The sequence below is a fragment of the Carassius carassius genome, chromosome 38, assembly GCF_963082965.1.
Source record: "Carassius carassius chromosome 38, fCarCar2.1, whole genome shotgun sequence".
NCBI classification, from domain to species: domain Eukaryota; kingdom Metazoa; phylum Chordata; class Actinopteri; order Cypriniformes; family Cyprinidae; genus Carassius; species Carassius carassius.
Genome location: NC_081792.1, coordinates 2,657,954 through 2,675,803, shown reverse-complemented (window position 1 = coordinate 2,675,803; position 17,850 = coordinate 2,657,954). Strand labels below are relative to the sequence as shown.

Sequence of the window (17,850 nt, the reverse complement as noted above, 5' to 3'; positions counted from 1 at the left end):
CTTTCATTAAATCTGGCCAGTGTGGTTTACAGAAATAAACAGTGTTACATGCATTCAAGGGACATGTTTGTTGACTCACCCCGGGGGTTCAGTTTTTTGGCCAGAGTCCTGTGATTGCTGAATTGATACCTTGAACTGGTAATTAAGCTCTTGTCCAGGTGAAAATACTTGTGTCATGCATCTGAAAACCACATTGCATCTAGATGAAAAACTGTCTATTGTCGGTCTGTCAAGGTTCAAAATTGACATACGAATGGCAATACCGAAGCATGTCCGTGTCTCCCCTAGACATCGGAATGGGTGTGCAGAATATGTCTTTTTTGGAAAAAAAGAAGAATGCCTGGAGATTTGCCTTTTCTTCTAGATTTTGGAGATGAAAAAAAAACACAACAACAAAATAAGCCGGAGAAAAACAACCACAGAGCGAGCCAGCCAAGAGTCGAAGCTAGAATCTTTTGATCTGTAGTCAGACACGTTATCCATTGCGCCACTGGCCCACTGATACTGAGACTCCCGATTGCTACAGAGTTGTTGGTTTTAGATGTGACAGTGGCAAGCATTGCTGTCTGCGTATTCTCACCTTGTTTTCAGGAGGTAAGCCCACCAGCCCACCAGCCCCTCCCTGGTGGTCTAGTGGTTAGGATTCGGCGCTCTCACCGCCGCGGCCCTGGTTCGATTCCCGGTCAGCGAAAGCTCTTTTGGCTTCCAATTGTGGACTGCGAATTCAAGCTCTGCTAACAGCTGCTAGAAAGCCAGCTCCAAACCAAAAAAATGGTGAGCACTTGAAAAAAATACCTCCTTCGAGCCAGAGTCGAACCAGCGACCTAAGGATTGCCAACACTCCAACCTACAGTCCTCCGCTCTACCAGCTGAGCTATCGAAGGGGCGAAGTGTTAGACAGAACCTCGACATATCACGGTCTTGTAGCTCTACTGCTGGCCAAAAAGTCACTTCTGGTGCAGGAAGATGTGCTGGATTTTTGAGGAGGGAATCAAAAAGGAGCGTGCGTTCCCATACTGGGAGTCAAACCTGGGCCGCCTGGGTGAAAACCAGGAATCCTAAGCGCTAGACCATATGGGATTTGGAAACCTTAAACTGGCCATTGGCTTCTGGCGCACTTTCCATACATGTGGTCAGTGTGGGCGCAGGATCTTGTAGTGGCCTGTTGCTTTAGGTCTGCGACTGTAACAATGTGATAATAATTTGGCAAAACAAGAATTATCCAAAAGGACGGTTTTCTGAATTATATAGTGTTGTATGCATTCAAGGGATCTGTTTTTTTTTACTCAGCCTGGGAGTTCAGTTTATTTGGGCAGATTCCTGTGATTGCTGAATTGATACCTCGAACTGGTAATTAAGCTCTTTTCCAGGTGAAAGTACTTGTGTTATCCATTTGAAAACACACACGGCAACCGTTATCTAGAGGAAAAACTGCCTATTGTCACTCTGTCAAGGTACAAAATTGACATATTGTGAGGTTAATAATGAAAGTGAGACCAATTTTGTATCCGCAAAGTTGCTGATTATTCGCTCGTTCAGTTTAATGCAGATTACAATTTATTCTCAATGTCCAGGTGGCAATTAGTGATAAGGCTTCAAAATGGCAAGCCCGTGACATCAAAACAACATGGCATTACACCCTTCAAAGTAATGAAGCAGTTACAGAGTAGCGATTAAATTGTTCATTCGAAAATCAACTGGCTGCCAGCCTGCAGTTTATTTCCCCTTTAATCGCCGAGCTTGTCGGAGTGCTTGTGAGACGAATGGCAATACCGAAGCATGTCCGTGTCTTCCCTAGACATCGGAAAGGGTGTGCATAATATGTCTTTTATGGAAAAAAAGAAGAATGCCTGAAGATTTGCCTTTTCTTCTGGATTTTGGAGAAGAGAAAAAAAACACAACAAAATAAGCCGGAGAAAAACAAGCACAGGGCGAGCAAGCCAGGAGTCGACCCTAGAATCTTCTGATCCGTAGTCAGACGCGTTATCCATTGCGCCACTGGCCCACCAATAGTAAAGACCCCTGATTGCTACAGAGTTGTTGGTTTTAGATGTGACAGTGGCAAGCATTGCTGTCTGCTTATTCTCACCTTGTTATCAGGAGGTAAGCCCACCAGCCCCTCCCTGGTGATGTAGTGGTTAGGATTCAGCACTCTCACCGCCGCGGCTTGGGTTCGATTTCCGGTCAGGGAAAGCTCTTTTGGTTTCCAATTGTGTACTGTGAATTCAAGCTCTGCTAACAGCTGCGAGAGAGCCAGCTCCAAACCAAAAAAAATGGTGAGCACTTGAAAAAAAGACCTCCTTCGAGCCGGAGTCGAACCAGCGACCTAAGGATTGCCAACACTCCAAACTACAGTCCTCCACTCTACCAGCTAAGCTATCGAAGGGGTAAAGTGTTAGACAGAACCTCGACATCTGGTGCAGGAAGATGTGCTGGATTTTTGAGGAGGGAAGCAAAAAGAAGCATGCGTTCCCATACCGGGAGTCGAACCCGGGCCGCCTAGGTGAAAACCAGGAATCCTAACCGCTAGACCATATGGTATTGGAAACCTTAAACTGGCCAGTGGCGCACTTTCCATACATGTGGTCAGTGTGGGCGCAGGATCTTGTAGTGGCCTGTTGCTTTAGGTCTGCGACTGGTAATTAAGCTCTTGTCCAGGTGAAAATACTTGTGTCATGCATCTGAAAACACACATTGCAACCGTTATCTAGATGAAAATCTGCCTATTGTCACTCTGTCAAGGTACAAAATGGTGAGCACTTGAAAAAAAGACCTCCTTCGAGCCGAAGTCAAACCAACGACCTAAGGATGGCCAACACTCCAACCTACAGTGCTCCGCTCTACCAGCTGAGCTATCGAAGGGACAAAGCGCTAGACAGAACCTCGACATATCACGGTCCTGTAGCTCTACTGCTGGCCAAAAAGTCACTTCTGTAAGCGTAACATGCTTCGGTATTGCTGTTTTTTTTTACTCACCCCGGGGGTTCAGTTTATTTGGGCAGATTCCTGTGATTGCTGGATTGATACCTTGAACTGGTAATTAAGCTCTTGTCCAGGTGAAAATACTTTTGTCTTGCATCTGAAAATACACATTGCAACCACTATCTAGATGAAAAACTGCCTGTCGTCGGTCTGTCAAGGTACAAAATTGACATATTGTGAGGTTAATAATGAAAGTGAGACCAATTTTTAATCCGCAAAGTTGCTGATTATTTGCTCGTTCAGTTTAATGCAGATTACAATTTATTCTCAATCTACAGGTGGCAATAAGTGATAAGGCTTCAAAATGGCAAGCCCGTGACATCAAAACCACATGGCATTACACCCTTCAAAGTAATTAAGCAGTTACAGAGTAGCGATGAAATTGTTCATTCAAAAATCAACTGGCTGCCAGCCTGCAGCCAGGAGTCGGACCTAGAATCTTCAGATCTGTAGTCAAACGCGTTATCCATTGCACCACTGGCCCACCAATAGTAAAGACCCCTGATTGCTACAGAGTTGTTGGTTTTAGATGTGACTATGGCAAGCATTGCTGTCTGCTTATTCTCACCTTGTTATCAGGAGGTAAGCCCTGATAATTGCCGAGCTTATCCGAGAGCTTGTGTGATTAATGGCAATACCGAATCATGTTACATGACTCCCCATAGACATCGGAACCTCAACCTATCAGGGTTCTGTAGCTCTACTGCTGTCCAAAAAGTCACTTCTGGTGAAGGAAGATGTGCTGGCATTTTGAGGAGGGAAGCAAAAAAGTTCAAGCTTTCCCATACCGGGAGTTGACCCCTGGCCGCATGGGAGAAAACCAGGAATCCTAACTGCTAGACCATATGGGAACTGGCCAGCTTTAACTGGGCACAAGCTTGTGGGCCACTTTCCATAATCTGGCCAGTGTGGTTTACAGAAATAAATAGTGTTGCATGCATTCAAGGGACATGAAAAACTGCCTATCGTCGGTCTGTCAAGGTACAAAATTGACATATTGTGAGGTTAATAATGAAAGTGAGACCAATTTTTAATCTGCAAAGATGCTGATGTAGTTTCGTCTACCGGTTCTCAGAAGAATCACACTCAGTCAGTGGTTTTCTCTCAGAAGAAAAGACTTTATTTTATGGAAAACAACGCCGAGAGTCCTTGCAAGGAAATCTCTCGAATGTTATTTGGTATCTCCTTATATACACTATATGGTGCGGTTCCACAATAGTCAAACTTTTCCTTATGATTACAATTTTAATACCTCCCTAGAGAGGAAAGGCCCCCTGCTTGATTTATTCTAAAGAAAGGCCCTGTATGTATGTCTGACCATATGTTTGTCATCGGTTTTGCACATTCCAGCATGTAGGCAACTTTCTATTTTATTGCCTAAAATTTGTGACATTTTGGTGAACATGCACCACTTGTGGTGAAATTAACCAAAATCTATCCATATTTCTACAGTATTATGGGACAAAACTTACAAAAATGGATTCCTCGGAGCTTGCAGAGTACAGCTGATGAGACTTCAACCACGAAATCGCTAAAATTTATCTGTCCAGGGAACCATTAGGAAGGGTGTGCTGAATAAATGGCAAATGGGAGGTTTTTTAAAAAAAAAAAATGTCCATTTACAATTTATTCAGCGGGACCTCCGTAGTGCTCCCGTGGACATACTTTTTTATGCAAATTCTACAGTATTATGTGACCAAACTTACATGAATGGACTCTACTGAGCTTTGTACAGTAGAGGTGTTTCCATTAACAATATTGCACTCATTTGAAATAAATCAAGTTAAATAGATTAGGAATAAGTGCAAACATATCTATATAGAACGATTCTGTATGTGATTGTAATTCAGTGGCACATCCTCTCGAGAGGTTCTTTTTTTGTATCTGGCATGCTTGTCATATCCAAAAACTTTATTCAAAAGTGAGTCTGTCATCTTGTGTGAGGCTATGATCCAGGGAGTCTGTGGGGGTATAGCTCAGTGGTAGAGCATTTGACTGCAGATCAAGAGATCCCCGGTTCAAATTCGGATGCCCCCTTTGGATTTGGCATGTTAGGAATATGTGTAGCCATATCTTCCTGCCTTTTTTTGCTCATACTGTACAGGGTTATACCTCAATGGCACGGCGTTTGATTGCAGATCAAGAGGTCCTAGGTTCATTCCATGTGCCTAATTTGAGCTTTGGCATATTAGGAATAAACAAATCCTTGACATAAATTCATTTTTGAGGTTTGTGCTCATGCAGTACGGGGTTATAGCTCAACAACAGAGCATTTTTCTGCAGATCAATAGGTCTACATTTTGGATCTGGCTTGCTTGACATAATCAACGACATGATTTCAAAGTGAGTCTGTAATCAAGTCGTCCACAGTTCAAATCTGGGTGTCCCCTTTGGACTTGTCTTATTTGGAGGTTTTGAGTTGTAGAGTTGCTGATTCTGATTTGAAGTAACCAAAGACCTGAGTTTACAGTGAAGGAGTCAATGTTTGATATTGTTGAATCGTAGGATCGAACTTAATCTTTGGCTCGAAGCACAGAAGTCTGAAGGGGTATGGCTTAATGAAAGAGCATTTTTCTGCAAATATGTGGGGGCATAGTTCAGTGGTAGAGCATTTGAGTGCAGATCAAGAGATCCACAATTCAAATCCGAGTGCCGCTTATGGATTTGGCAGATTAGGAATAAGTGCAAACATATCTATATAGAAAGATTCTGTATGTGATTGTAACTCAGTGGCACATCCTCTCGAGAGGTTCTTTTTTTGTATCTGGCATGCTTGTCATATCCAAAAACTTTATTCAAAAGTGAGTCTGTCATCTTGTGTAGCCATCTTACTGGACCTTTCTGCTGCTTTTGACACTGTTAATCACCAGATTCTCCTGTCCACCCTCAGAAAGATGGGCATCTCTGGAACAGCACTCCTGTGGGTTAAGTCCTACCTCTCTGGCAGATCCTTCAGTGTGTCTTGGAGGGGTGATGTTTCAAAGTCACACCACCTTGCTACTGGGGTTCCTCAAGGCTCAGTACTTGGACCACTTCTCTTCTCAATCTACATGACATCATTAGGATCTGTCATTCAGAAGCATGGCTTTTCTTATCACTGCTACGCTGATGACACCCAACTCTACCTCTCATTCCAACCAGATGACCCGACGGTACCTGCTCGCATTTCAGCCTGTCTGAGTGACATATCTAGCTGGATGAATGACCATCACCTTCAGCTTAAACTTACGAAGACAGAACTCCTGGTGATTCCAGTTAACCCATTGCTTCATCCCAACTTCTCTATACAGCTGGGATCATCAACCATTACTCCTTCGAGGACAGCTAGAAACCTAGGAGTTGTGATGGATCATCAGTTAAGCTTCACAGACCACATTGCTACAACTACCCGGTCCTGCAGGTTTGCCTTATACAACATTAGGAAGATTAGACCCTTCCTGTCAGAGCAAGCAACCCAACTTCTTGTCCAAGCTCTTGTTCTCTCCAGACTGGACTATTGTAATGCTCTCCTGGCGGGCCTTCCTGCATGTACTGTCAAGCCTCTGCAATTGATCCAGAATGCAGCAGCGAGGGTTGTCTTCAATGAGCCAAAAAAAGCTCACGTTACTCCGCTCCTCATCAGGTTACACTGGCCAGTAGCTGCTCGCATCAAATTCAAGGTACTGATGCTAGCCTACAAGACGACCACTGGCACGGCACCAACTTACCTAAACTCATTGGTTAAATCTTATGTGCCCTCCAGAAGTTTGCGCTCTGCAAGTGATCGACGCCTTGTGGTACCATCCCAAAGAAGTTAAAAGACACTCTCAAGGACCTTTTCCTGGACTGTGCCCAGCTGGTGGAATGACCTCCCAATCTCAATTCGTACAGCTGAGTCTTTACTCGTTTTCAAGAAACAGCTAAAGACTCATCTTTTTCGCCTGCACTTAACCAACTAACACTAGCACTTTTCCTTTTCTTGTCTTTTTATAAAAAAAAAAAAAAAAAAAAAAAACCCTACCTATGCGTTCTATACTAGACTAACTGAGACTTGTCATGGCACTTGTACACTGTTGTTGTTCTCTTGTTGACCTGACTGCTTCTATTGTTCTCATTTGTAAGTCGCTTTGGATAAAAGCGTCTGCTAAATGATTAAATGTTAAATGTTAAATGTTAAATGTTGTGTGAGGCGATGATCCATGGAGGCTGTGGGGGTATAGCTCAGTGGTAGATAAGATAAAGATAAATATAAAATATACTTTAATGTCCCCCAGGGGGGAAATTTGTCTTGGGCTACAGTCACTGCGACACACACTTACAACTTACCACATAAAAAATACACAGAATATAAACCATACAAACATGCGTCATTACACTGTATCGTGAAAATTACAAAAATTAATTTATAATAATAATTGCACAACACAGTGGGGATAAAAAGTATACAAGTAGGTAACCGTCATTTGCTACTGTTTAGCATCTTAATGGCAGCTGGGATGAATGAGTTTTTATACCTCTTTAACCTGCAGTACGGCATTCTAAATCGTTTACCTGAGGGTAATAGCTCTATTTCCTTATTCAGAATGTGGGATGGATCATCCACAATCTTATGTGCCTCCCTGAGCACAGATTTTTCATACAGTGACTGAAGGTAGCACTGTTCTTGGTAGCCTACAATTTTAAAAGCTGTATTGATCAGCCGCCCCAACTTAGATTTAAGCTGAACTGAAAGATTACCATACCAGGTCTGCATGCTATAACGTATCACACTCTCTAAAATAATTTCGAAAAACAGAAGCAAGATTTTGCTGTTAACACCAAACAGTCTTAACCTTCTTAAAAAGTATATCCTTTGTTGCAACCTGGTGCAAAGATTTTCAACATGAATGTGCCAGGTAAGGGAACAGTCAATAAAAACACCCAGATACTTATATGACGTAACCTGGCGTATTGGTTTGTTATGAATAAGTACAGGATTAGGTTCACAGATTGATCTTGGGTCAAATATCATCTCCTCTGTTTTAATGACGTTAACCATCAGATGGTGAGCATCACACCAGTCCACAAACTGTTTAATTTCTGAATGGTAGGAGACTGTGTCTTGGTCTCGAAACAATAAGCTAAGGATAGCAGTGTCATCAGAGAATTTAACAATATAATTGTGTGGATGTTTACTCACACATTCATTGGTATAGATAGTAAAAAGGACAGGGGAGCTCACACAACCCTGTGGTGCCCCCATGCTGATGGATTTGGGGTCTGAGACTGCCTTGTGTACTTTAACATATTGTGTCCTATTAGTTAAAAAGGAGTAATACCATTCAACAATAAAAGAGCTTACACCCATATTTTTAAGTGTCTCAAGTAAAATGGCTGAATTGTATTGAAGGCCGAACTAAAATCTATAAAAAGTAAGCGTGCGTAGGCCTTCGGGTCCTCCAAGTGCTTAAGGACTAGGTGGGTATTATTATTAATTTTATTAATTTATTTTATTTGATAGGGACAATGCTCATTGATCAACAGAAAGTGACTTGCTGTAAACAAGCCAGAGTTAGCTACAAGTGCTAGTTTCCATCTGTTGTCCCTAGCCAGATCTTAACAGGCACCCTAAAATACAAAAGTCAATAAAGATACACTAAAATACAGTAGCAATGTAATAAATACAGCAGAAATTTTAAAACAATATGGGCAAACTCTCAAACAGACAATATGTTGTTCACATCATCAACCCTCAACTTAATTACAGTACAAAGTAGATACAGTATATGAACAAATAATAAAAAAATATACATACATACCCTGTGGTGCCCCCGTGCTGATGGATTTGGGGTCTGAGACTGCCTTGTGTACTTTAACATATTGTGTCCTATTAGTTAAAAAGGAGTAATACCATTCAACAATAAAAGAGCTTACACCCATATTTTTAAGTGTCTCAAGTAAAATAACTGTCTGAATCGTATTGAAGGCCGAACTAAAATCTATAAAAAGTAAGCGTGCGTAGGCCTTCGGGTCCTCCAAGTGCTTAAGGACTAGGTGGGTGATGCTACTTATAGCATCATCTGTACTCCTACCCCGTTTATAGGCAAACTGCCAGGGATCTAACTTTTTGTTAACCTCAGTTTTTAAAAAGAGACACCATATATTTCTCAAAACACTTCATTACAATGGATGTCAATGCTACTGGTCTAAAATCATTGTTCTCCTTGGGACAGGGTTTCTTTGGTACTGGAATAATAACAGTCTTTTTCCATAGGGCTGGGATGATGTGAGAGTCAAGTGATCGCTGAAAGATAGGGCACCAGGCTGGAACAAGCTCCTCCGCACATGTTTTCAGTAAGCGGGCAGAGATTCCATCTGGACCCTTAGCCTTCCTAGTACACTGATGCTGGAACAGTGACTGTATCTGTAACCAGTCTATCTCATGTCCTATGTTCAAATCCGTGCTGATGGAGTTTAGGATACTAGTGCAATCATTGTTAAAATCCTGAGTTTGAAATCTAAGGTAAAAGTCATTAAATTCATTAGCTTTCATCCGGTCATCTGTAGTGTTTATATGTACTTTACTTGGTGACATGTTAGTGATAGTTTTCATTGAGTCCCAGAGTTTTTTCGAATTCATGGTTGTAAAGTGGCTTTCAATTACTTCCTTTTGCTTTTTTCTGGCTTTATTAAGCAGTTGGTTCAGTTCCTTTTGCACCACTTTTAGCTCAATCCTGTCATTATTTCTAAAAGCTACCTTTTTTCGATTTATGCAGTCTTTTATTTCCTTGGTTACGTAAGGCTTATTATTTGGGTAAACCACAACCTCTTTCTTTGTAAGGACGCTATCTATGCAATAATTTATATAGTCTGTGATTGTCTCTGTTGTAACATCAATACCTGTGTCGTGAAACACACTCCAATCTGTACACAAGAAGCATCCTTTTAGTGTTTCTATCCCCTCATCAGACCACACTCTGACTGTTTTCACTTGTGGCTTGCTGCGTTTCAGCATGGTTTTGTAGATGGGAATTAAGTGAATCACGTTGTGGTCTGAATTGGCCAATGGGGCTTTTGGTTTGGCTACATAGGCATTTTTAACATTGCCATAACATTTGTCAATAGTCTTGTTTTCACGTGTGCTGCACTTGATATATTGGTCAAACCCAGGGAGTGCTAATTCAAGTTTACAGTGGTTGAAGTCGCCCACTATAAACACGGGGGCGCCCGGAGCGCGCTGCAGTTCTTGGTGTACACTGTCAGCAATGCAAGCTGCGGCCCTAGCTGCATTCCCGCTGGGAGGAATGTACACAACGCACACGGCCACACTTCCGAACTCCCTTGGGAGGTAAAACGGTCTCATAGTCAAATGCAAAATCTCGACATCCAGACAGCAAAGTGTTTCCCTAACTGTGTACTGTTTGCACCAGTTGTTACTTACATACACAGCCATGCCGCCACCTCTCGTTTTTCCGGATTGTTCAATCCTATCTGCCCTGACAAGTGAAAATCCATCGATGTCAATCAGAGAGTTTTGGATATCCCTGTGTAACCACGTTTCCGTGATCACCATTAAACTTGAGGTGCGATACTCAGAGCATGTTCTGGTATTAATCCGAAGTTCGTCTATTTTAGCTCGAAGTGATCTTGCGTTGCATAATATCATTGAAGGTAGAGGAGGCTTACTGCCTCTCCATCGTAAATGCTGACGCGCTCCACCACGCCGACCCCTTTTCCTCGACCGCCCTGGCCGAGCGCTCATGCAGGTTGGTAAATCCACAGGTGGAATATGGGACGGTCGGAGTGCCAGCAGCGCATCTCGGGTGTAGGTAGTAAGATGCTGGGCCTGGATGCCCGCTGAATAAGTTTGGCATGGTACACATACTCCGACAATGAGCAACACAAGATATATGTAATGAATAAATATTTCCATGTTGACTTCACGTTCCCACAGCGCAGCAACACATTCACAAACATACAAGCCAACGCAACCAACAAACAAATAAAAACCACCAAAAAACAAAACGACGATCGCAGTAAACAGCGTGCCCGGGTCGCAAACAGAGCAGCGCCACCGGAAGACTGCATAAAGTGGTAGAACAATTGAATGCAGATCAAGAGGTCCCCGGTTCAAATCTGGGGACCCCCTTTGCATTTGGCATGTTAGGAATATGTGTAGCCATATCATCCTGCCTTTTTATGCTCATACTGTATGGGGTTATATCTCAATGGCACAGCGTTTCATTGTAGATCAAGAAGTCCCAGGTTCATTCCATGTGCCTCCTTTGGGCTTGGCATATTAGGAATAAACAAATCCTTGACATAAGTTCATTTTTGTGGTTTGTGATCATGCAGTACGGGTTATAGCTCAACAACAGAGCATTTGTCTGCAAGTCAATAGGTCTACTATTTTGATCTGGCTTGCTTGACATAATCAACGACGTGATTTCAAAGTGAGTCTGTCATCTTGTGTGTGACTATGATCCAGGGAATCTGTGGGGGTATAGCTCAGTGGTAGAGCATTTGACTGCAGATCAAGAGGTCCTTGGTTCAAATCTGGATGCCCCCTTTGGATTTGGCATGTTATGAATATGTGTAGCCATATCTTCCTGCCTTTTGTGCTCATACTGTACAGGGTTATATCTCAATGGTACGGCGTTTGATTGCAGATTATGAGGTTCCAGGTTCATCCCATGTGCCTAATTTGGGCTTGGCATATTAGGAATAAACAAATCCTTGACATAAATTCATTTTTGAGATTTGTGCTCATGCAGTACGGGTTATAGCTCAACGACAGAGCATTTTCCTGCAGATCAATAGGTCTACGTTTTGGATCTGGCTTGCTTGACATAATCAACGACATGATTTCAAAGTGAGTCTGTAATCAAGTCGTCCACAGTTTAAATCTGGGTGTCCCCTTTGGACTTGTCTTATTTGCTTCTCTCCTCAAAAAGCCAGCACATCTTCCTGCACCAGAAGTGACTTTTTGGACAGCAGTAGTGCTACAGAACCCTGATAGATTGAGGTTCCTATGTCTATGGGGAGTCGCGTAACATGCTTCGGTATTGCCATTCATCACACAAGCACTCCGACAAGCTCGGCGATTAAAGGGGAAATAAACTGCAGGCTGGCAGCCAGTTGATTTTCGAATGAACAATTTCATCGCTACTCTGTAACTGCTTCATTACTTTGAAGGGTGTAATGCCATGTTGTTTTGATGTCACGGGCTTGCCATTTTGAAGCCTTATCACTAATTGCCACCTGGACATTTAGAATAAATTGTAAACTGAGTTAAACTGAAGGAGCGAATAATCAGCAACTTTGCCGATTAAAAATTGGTCTCACTTTCATTGTTACCCTCACAATGTCATTTTTGTACCTTGACAGAGTGACAATAGGCAGTTTTTCCTCTAGATAACGGTTGCCGTGTGTGTTTTCAAATGGATGACACAAGTATTTTCACCTGGAAAAGAGCTTAATTACCAGTTCGAGGTATCAATTCAGCAATCACAGGAATCTGCCCAAATAAACTGAACTCCCGGGGTGAGTAAAAAAAACAGATCCCTTGAATGCATACAACACTATATAATTCAGAAAACCGTCCTTTTGGATAATTCTTGTTTTGCCAAATTATTATCACATCGTTACAGTCGCAGACTAAAAGCAACAGGCCACTACAAGATCCTGCGCCCACACTGACCACATGTATGGAAAGTGCGCCAGAAGCCAATGGCCAGTTTAAGGTTTCCAAATCCCATATGGTCTAGCGCTTAGGATTCCTGGTTTTCACCCAGGCGGCCCAGGTTTGACTCCCGGTATGGGAACGCATGCTCCTTTTTGATTCCCTCCTCAAAAATCCAGCACATCTTCCTGCACCAGAAGTGACTTTTTGGCCAGCAGTAGAGCTACAAGACCGTGATATGTCAAGGTTCTGTCTCACACTTTGCCCCATTGATAGCTCAGCTGGTAAAGCGGAGGACTGTAGGTTGGAGTGTTGGCAATCCTTAGGTTGCTGGTTCGACTCTGGCTCGAAGGAGGTAATTTTTTCAAGTGCTCACCATTTTTTTGGTTTGGAGCTGGCTTTCTCCAAGCTGTTAGCAGAGCTAGAATTCGCAGTCCACAATTGGAAGCCAAAAGAGCTTTCCCTGACCGGAAATCGAGCCCGGGCAGCGGCGCTGAGAGCGCCAAATCCTGACCACTAAACCACCAGGGAGGGGCTGGTGGGCTGGTGGGCTTACCTCCTGAAAACAAGGTGAGAATAAGCAGACAGCAATGCTTGCCACTGTCACATCTAAAACCAACAACTCTGTAGCAATCAGGGGTCTTTACTATAGGTGGGCCAGTGGCGCAATGGATAACGCGTCTGACTACGGATCAGAAGATTCTAGGTTCACTGGAATCTGCCCCAAAAAACTGAACCCCCGGGGTGAGTAAAAAAACAGATCCCTTGAATGCATACAACACTATATAAATCAGAAAACCGTCCTGTTGGATAATTCTTGTTTTGCCAAATTATTATCACATTGTTACAGTCACAGACCTAAAGCAACAGGGCACTACAAGATCCTGCGCCCACACTGACCACATGTATGGAAAGTGCGCCAATGGCCAGTTTAAGGTGTCCAAATCCCATATGGTCTAGTGGTTAGGATTCCTGGTTTTCACCCAGGGGGCCTGGGTTCGACTCCCGGTATGGGAACGCATGCTCCTTTTTGCTTCCCTCCTCAAAAATCCAGCACATCTTCCTGCACCAGACGTCGAGGTTCTGTCTAACACTTTTCCCCTTCGATAGCTCAGCTGGTAGAGTGGAGGACTGTAGGTTGGAGTGTTGGCAATCCTTAGCTTGCCACTGTCTCATCTAAAACCAACAACTCTGTAGCAATCAGGGGTCTTTACTAGCGGTGGGCCATTGGCGCAATAGATAATGTGTCTGACTACGGATCAGAAGATTCTAGGTTTGACTCCTGGCTGGCTCACTCTGTGCTTGTTTTTCTCCAGCTTATTTTGTTGTTGTGTTTTTTTTTTCTTCTCCAAAATCCAGAAGAAAAGGCAAATCTTCAGGCATTCTTCTTTTTTTCCAAAAAAGACATATTCTGCACACCCTTTCCGATGTCTAGGGAAGACACGGACATGCTTCGGTATTGTCATTCGTCTCACAAGCACTCCGACAAGCTCGGCGATTAAAGGGGAAATAAACTGCAGGCTGGCAGCCAGTTGATTTTCGAATGAACAATTTCATCGCTACTCTGTAACTGCTTCATTACTTTGAAGGGTGTAATGCCATGTTGTTTTGATGTCACGGGCTTGCCATTTTGAAGCCTTATCACTAATTGCAACCTGGACATTGAGAATAAATTGTAATCTGCATTAAACTGAACGAGCGAATAATCAGCAACTTTGCAGATTAAAAATTGGTCTCACTTTAATTATTAACCTCACAATATATCAATTTTGTACTTTGACAGACCGATGATAGTCAGATTTTCATCTAGATAACGGTTGCAATGTGTGTTTTCAGATGCATGACACAAGTATTTTCACCTGGACAAGAGCTTAATTACCAGTTCAAGGTATCAATTCAGCAATCACAGGAATCTGCCCAAATAAACTGATCTCCCGGGCTGAGTAAAAAAAACAGATCCCTTGAATGCATACAACACTATATAATTCAGAAAACCGTACTTTTGGATAATTCTTGTTTTGCCAAATTGGACTCAGTTCACTTCGAACGACTCAGCAACAGTGTGGAAAAGTCTAAAGAAGATCACCAATTACAAGACACCACCCCCCAGCACTGTGGAAAATCAACGACTGGCAGACGATCTGAACGAGTTTTACTGCAGGTTTGAAAGAACACCCATCACCTGCCCTGAACGCCTCTCCACACAATCGTTCACACCAATAACAACTCCTGCAACCAACCCTGAATGCCTCTCCACACAACCGTTCACACCATTTTCAGCTCCTGCAACCCATCCTGAACACCTCTCCAATCAAGCACTCTCACCATTCACACCTCCTGCATCCCACCTCTCCCCCACACCTGCAATACAGATCAGCGAGGATGCGGTGCGCCAGGTCTTCCGGAAGCAGAAAAGGAAAAAAGCACCAGGCCCAGATTGTGTTACACCAGCCTGTCTGAAATCCTGTGCTGACCAGCTGGCCCCCATCTTCACACAGATCTTCAACAGATCGCTGGAGCTGTGCGAAGTCCCTTCATGCTTCAAACGCTCCACCATCATCCCCATCCCAAAGAAACCCAAAATTACAGGACTAAATGACTACAGGCCTGTGGCTTTAACATCCGTAGTCATGAAGTCATTTGAAAAACTGGTGCTGGCCCACCTGAAGGACATCACTGGACCCTTGCTGGATCCTCTTCAGTTTGCCTACAGAGCAAACAGGTCTGTGGACGATGCAGTAAACATTGGACTGCATTATGTTCTGCAACACCTAGACAGACCGGGAACCTATGTGAGGATCCTGTTTGTGGACTTCAGCTCGGCTTTTAACACGATCATGCCAAACCTCCTCCTGCCCAAACTAACTCAGCTCTCCGTGCCCACCTCCATCTGTCAGTGGATCAACAGCTTCCTGACAGACAGGCAGCAGCTAGTGAGGCTGGGAAAATACACATCCAGCACCCGTACAATCAGCACCGGAGCTCCCCAGGGCTGCGTTCTCTCCCCACTGCTCTTCTCCCTGTACACTAATGATTGCACATCTAAGGACCCCTCTGTCAAGCTCCTGAAGTTTGCAGATGACACCACACTCATCGGCCTCATTCAGGATGGTGACGAGTCTGCTTACAGGCAGGAGGTTAAAGAGCTGGCTGTCTGGTGCACTCTCAACAACCTGGAGCTTAACACGCTCAAAACAGTGGAGATGATTGTGGACTTCAGGAGAAACCCCCCTGCACTCCCCCCACTCACCATCACGAACAGCACTGTGACTGCAGTGGAGTCATTCAGGTTCCTGGGCACCACTATCTCTCAGGACCTGAAGTGGGACATTCACATTGACTCCATTGTGAAAAAGGCCCAGCAGAGGTTGTACTTCCTTCGCCAGCTGAGGAAGTTTAACCTGCCACAGGATCTGCTGGAACAGTTCTACTCCACCAACATCGAATCCATCCTCTGCACTTCAGTAACTGTCTGGTTCAGCTCAGCTTCTAAATCTGACCTCAGAAGACTACAGAGGGTAGTCCGGACTGCTGAGCGAATCATCGGCTCAACTCTCCCATCTATTCAAGAACTGTACTTATCCAGAGTGAGCAAAAGGGCTGTTCAAATCACTCTGGACCCCTCACATCCAGCACACTCCCTCTTTGAACTGTTGCCATCTGGTCGACGCTACAGAGCACTGAGCACCAGAACAACCAGACACAGGAACAGTTTCTTCCCTCAGGCAATCCATCTTATGAACAGCTGATACACACTGAACACACTACACTTTATATTTATATACACATACACTTAATTTATCTAACACACATACTTAGTATACACTTAAATTTTGCACATAATATACATGTACATACATAACAGCATTTTTGTAATATACCTGCCTACAATTGTCAATTTGTATATTGTCATTCCTTATCTACTTATATGTATTATTTGTATTTTTATATTCTTTTATTATGTGTTTTATGTTCTGTCGCTGTCATTCCGTTGTACTGCGGAGCTTCTGTCACGAAAACAAATTCCTCGTATGTGTAAACATACCTGGCAATAAAGCTCATTCTGATTCTGATTCTGCTTCGGTATTGCCATTCGTCTCTCAAGCACTCCGACAAGCTCGGCGATTAAAGGGGAAATAAACTGCAGGCTGGCAGCCAGTTGATTTTTGAATGAACAATTTCATCGCTACTCTGTAACTGCTTCATTACTTTGAAGGGTGTAATGCCATGTTGTTTTGATGTCACGGGCTTGCCATTTTGAAGCCCTATCACTAATTGCCACCTGGACATTGAGAATAAATTGTAATCTGCATTAAACTGAAGGAGCGAATAATCAGCAACTTTGCGGATACAAAATTGGTCTCAGTTTCATTATTAACCTCACAATATGTCAATTTTGTTACTTGACAGAGTGACAATAGGCAGTTTTTCCTCTAGATAACGGTTACCGTGTGTGTTTTCAAATGGATGACACAAGTATTTTCACCTGGAAAAGAGCTTAATTACCAGTTCGAGGTATCAATCCAGCAATCACAGGAATCTGCCCAAATAAACTAAACTCCCGGGCTGAGTAAAAAAAACAGATCCCTTGAATACATACAACACTATATAATTCAGAAAACCGTCCTTTTGGATAATTCTTGTTTTGCCAAATGATTATCACATTGTTACAGTCGCAGACCTAAAGCAACAGGCCACTACAAGATCCTGCACCCACACTGACCACATGTATGGAAAGTGCACCACTGGCCAGTTTAAGGTGTCCAAATCCCATATGGTCTAGTGGTTAGGATTCCTGGTTTTCACCCAGGTGGCCCTGGTTCGACTCCCGGTATGGGAACGCATGCTTTTTTTGCTTCCCTCCTCAAAAATCCAGCACATCTTCCTGCACCAGATGTCGAGGTTCTGTCTAATACTTTACCCCTTCGATAGCTCAGCTGGTAGAGCAGAGGACTGTAGTTTGGAGTGTTGGCAATTCTTAGGTCGCTGGTTCGACTCCGGCTCGAAGGAGGTCTTTTTTTTCAAGTGCTCACCATTTTTTTTGGTTTGGAGCTGGCTTTCTGGCAGCTGTTAGCAGAGCTTGAATTCGCAGTCCACAATTGGAAGCCAAAAGAGCTTTCCCTGACGGGGAATCGAACCCAGGCCTCAGAGGTGAGAGCGCTGAATCCTAACCACTAGACCACCAGGGAGGGGCTGGTGGGCTGGTGGGCTGGTGGGCTTACCTCCTG

The 17,850-nt window shown here is 43.4% G+C and overlaps 9 non-coding genes across 9 annotated transcripts; 5 read left to right on the top strand and 4 right to left on the bottom strand.

Moving 5' to 3' along the window:
• Nucleotides 1-796: 796 nt before the first annotated feature.
• trnay-gua (transfer RNA tyrosine (anticodon GUA)) lies at nt 797-884 on the bottom strand. The gene is given in 2 exon segments: nt 797-832; nt 848-884. It is a non-coding gene; the product is annotated as a tRNA-Tyr (tRNA).
• Nucleotides 885-2,298: 1,414 nt separating this feature from the next.
• trnay-gua (transfer RNA tyrosine (anticodon GUA)) lies at nt 2,299-2,386 on the bottom strand. The gene is given in 2 exon segments: nt 2,299-2,334; nt 2,350-2,386. It is a non-coding gene; the product is annotated as a tRNA-Tyr (tRNA).
• Nucleotides 2,387-2,469: 83 nt separating this feature from the next.
• On the bottom strand, nt 2,470-2,541 carry trnae-uuc (transfer RNA glutamic acid (anticodon UUC)). Its single transcript has one exon. It is a non-coding gene; the product is annotated as a tRNA-Glu (tRNA).
• A 2,406-nt stretch (nt 2,542-4,947) lies between these two features.
• Nucleotides 4,948-5,019, top strand: trnac-gca (transfer RNA cysteine (anticodon GCA)). The gene has a single exon. It is a non-coding gene; the product is annotated as a tRNA-Cys (tRNA).
• Nucleotides 5,020-11,437: 6,418 nt separating this feature from the next.
• trnac-gca (transfer RNA cysteine (anticodon GCA)) lies at nt 11,438-11,509 on the top strand. The gene has a single exon. It is a non-coding gene; the product is annotated as a tRNA-Cys (tRNA).
• Nucleotides 11,510-13,567: 2,058 nt separating this feature from the next.
• On the top strand, nt 13,568-13,639 carry trnae-uuc (transfer RNA glutamic acid (anticodon UUC)). The gene has a single exon. It is a non-coding gene; the product is annotated as a tRNA-Glu (tRNA).
• Nucleotides 13,640-17,390: 3,751 nt separating this feature from the next.
• On the top strand, nt 17,391-17,462 carry trnae-uuc (transfer RNA glutamic acid (anticodon UUC)). The gene has a single exon. It is a non-coding gene; the product is annotated as a tRNA-Glu (tRNA).
• An 82-nt stretch (nt 17,463-17,544) lies between these two features.
• trnay-gua (transfer RNA tyrosine (anticodon GUA)) lies at nt 17,545-17,632 on the top strand. The gene is given in 2 exon segments: nt 17,545-17,581; nt 17,597-17,632. It is a non-coding gene; the product is annotated as a tRNA-Tyr (tRNA).
• Nucleotides 17,633-17,739: 107 nt separating this feature from the next.
• On the bottom strand, nt 17,740-17,811 carry trnae-cuc (transfer RNA glutamic acid (anticodon CUC)). The gene has a single exon. It is a non-coding gene; the product is annotated as a tRNA-Glu (tRNA).
• Nucleotides 17,812-17,850: the final 39 nt, after the last annotated feature.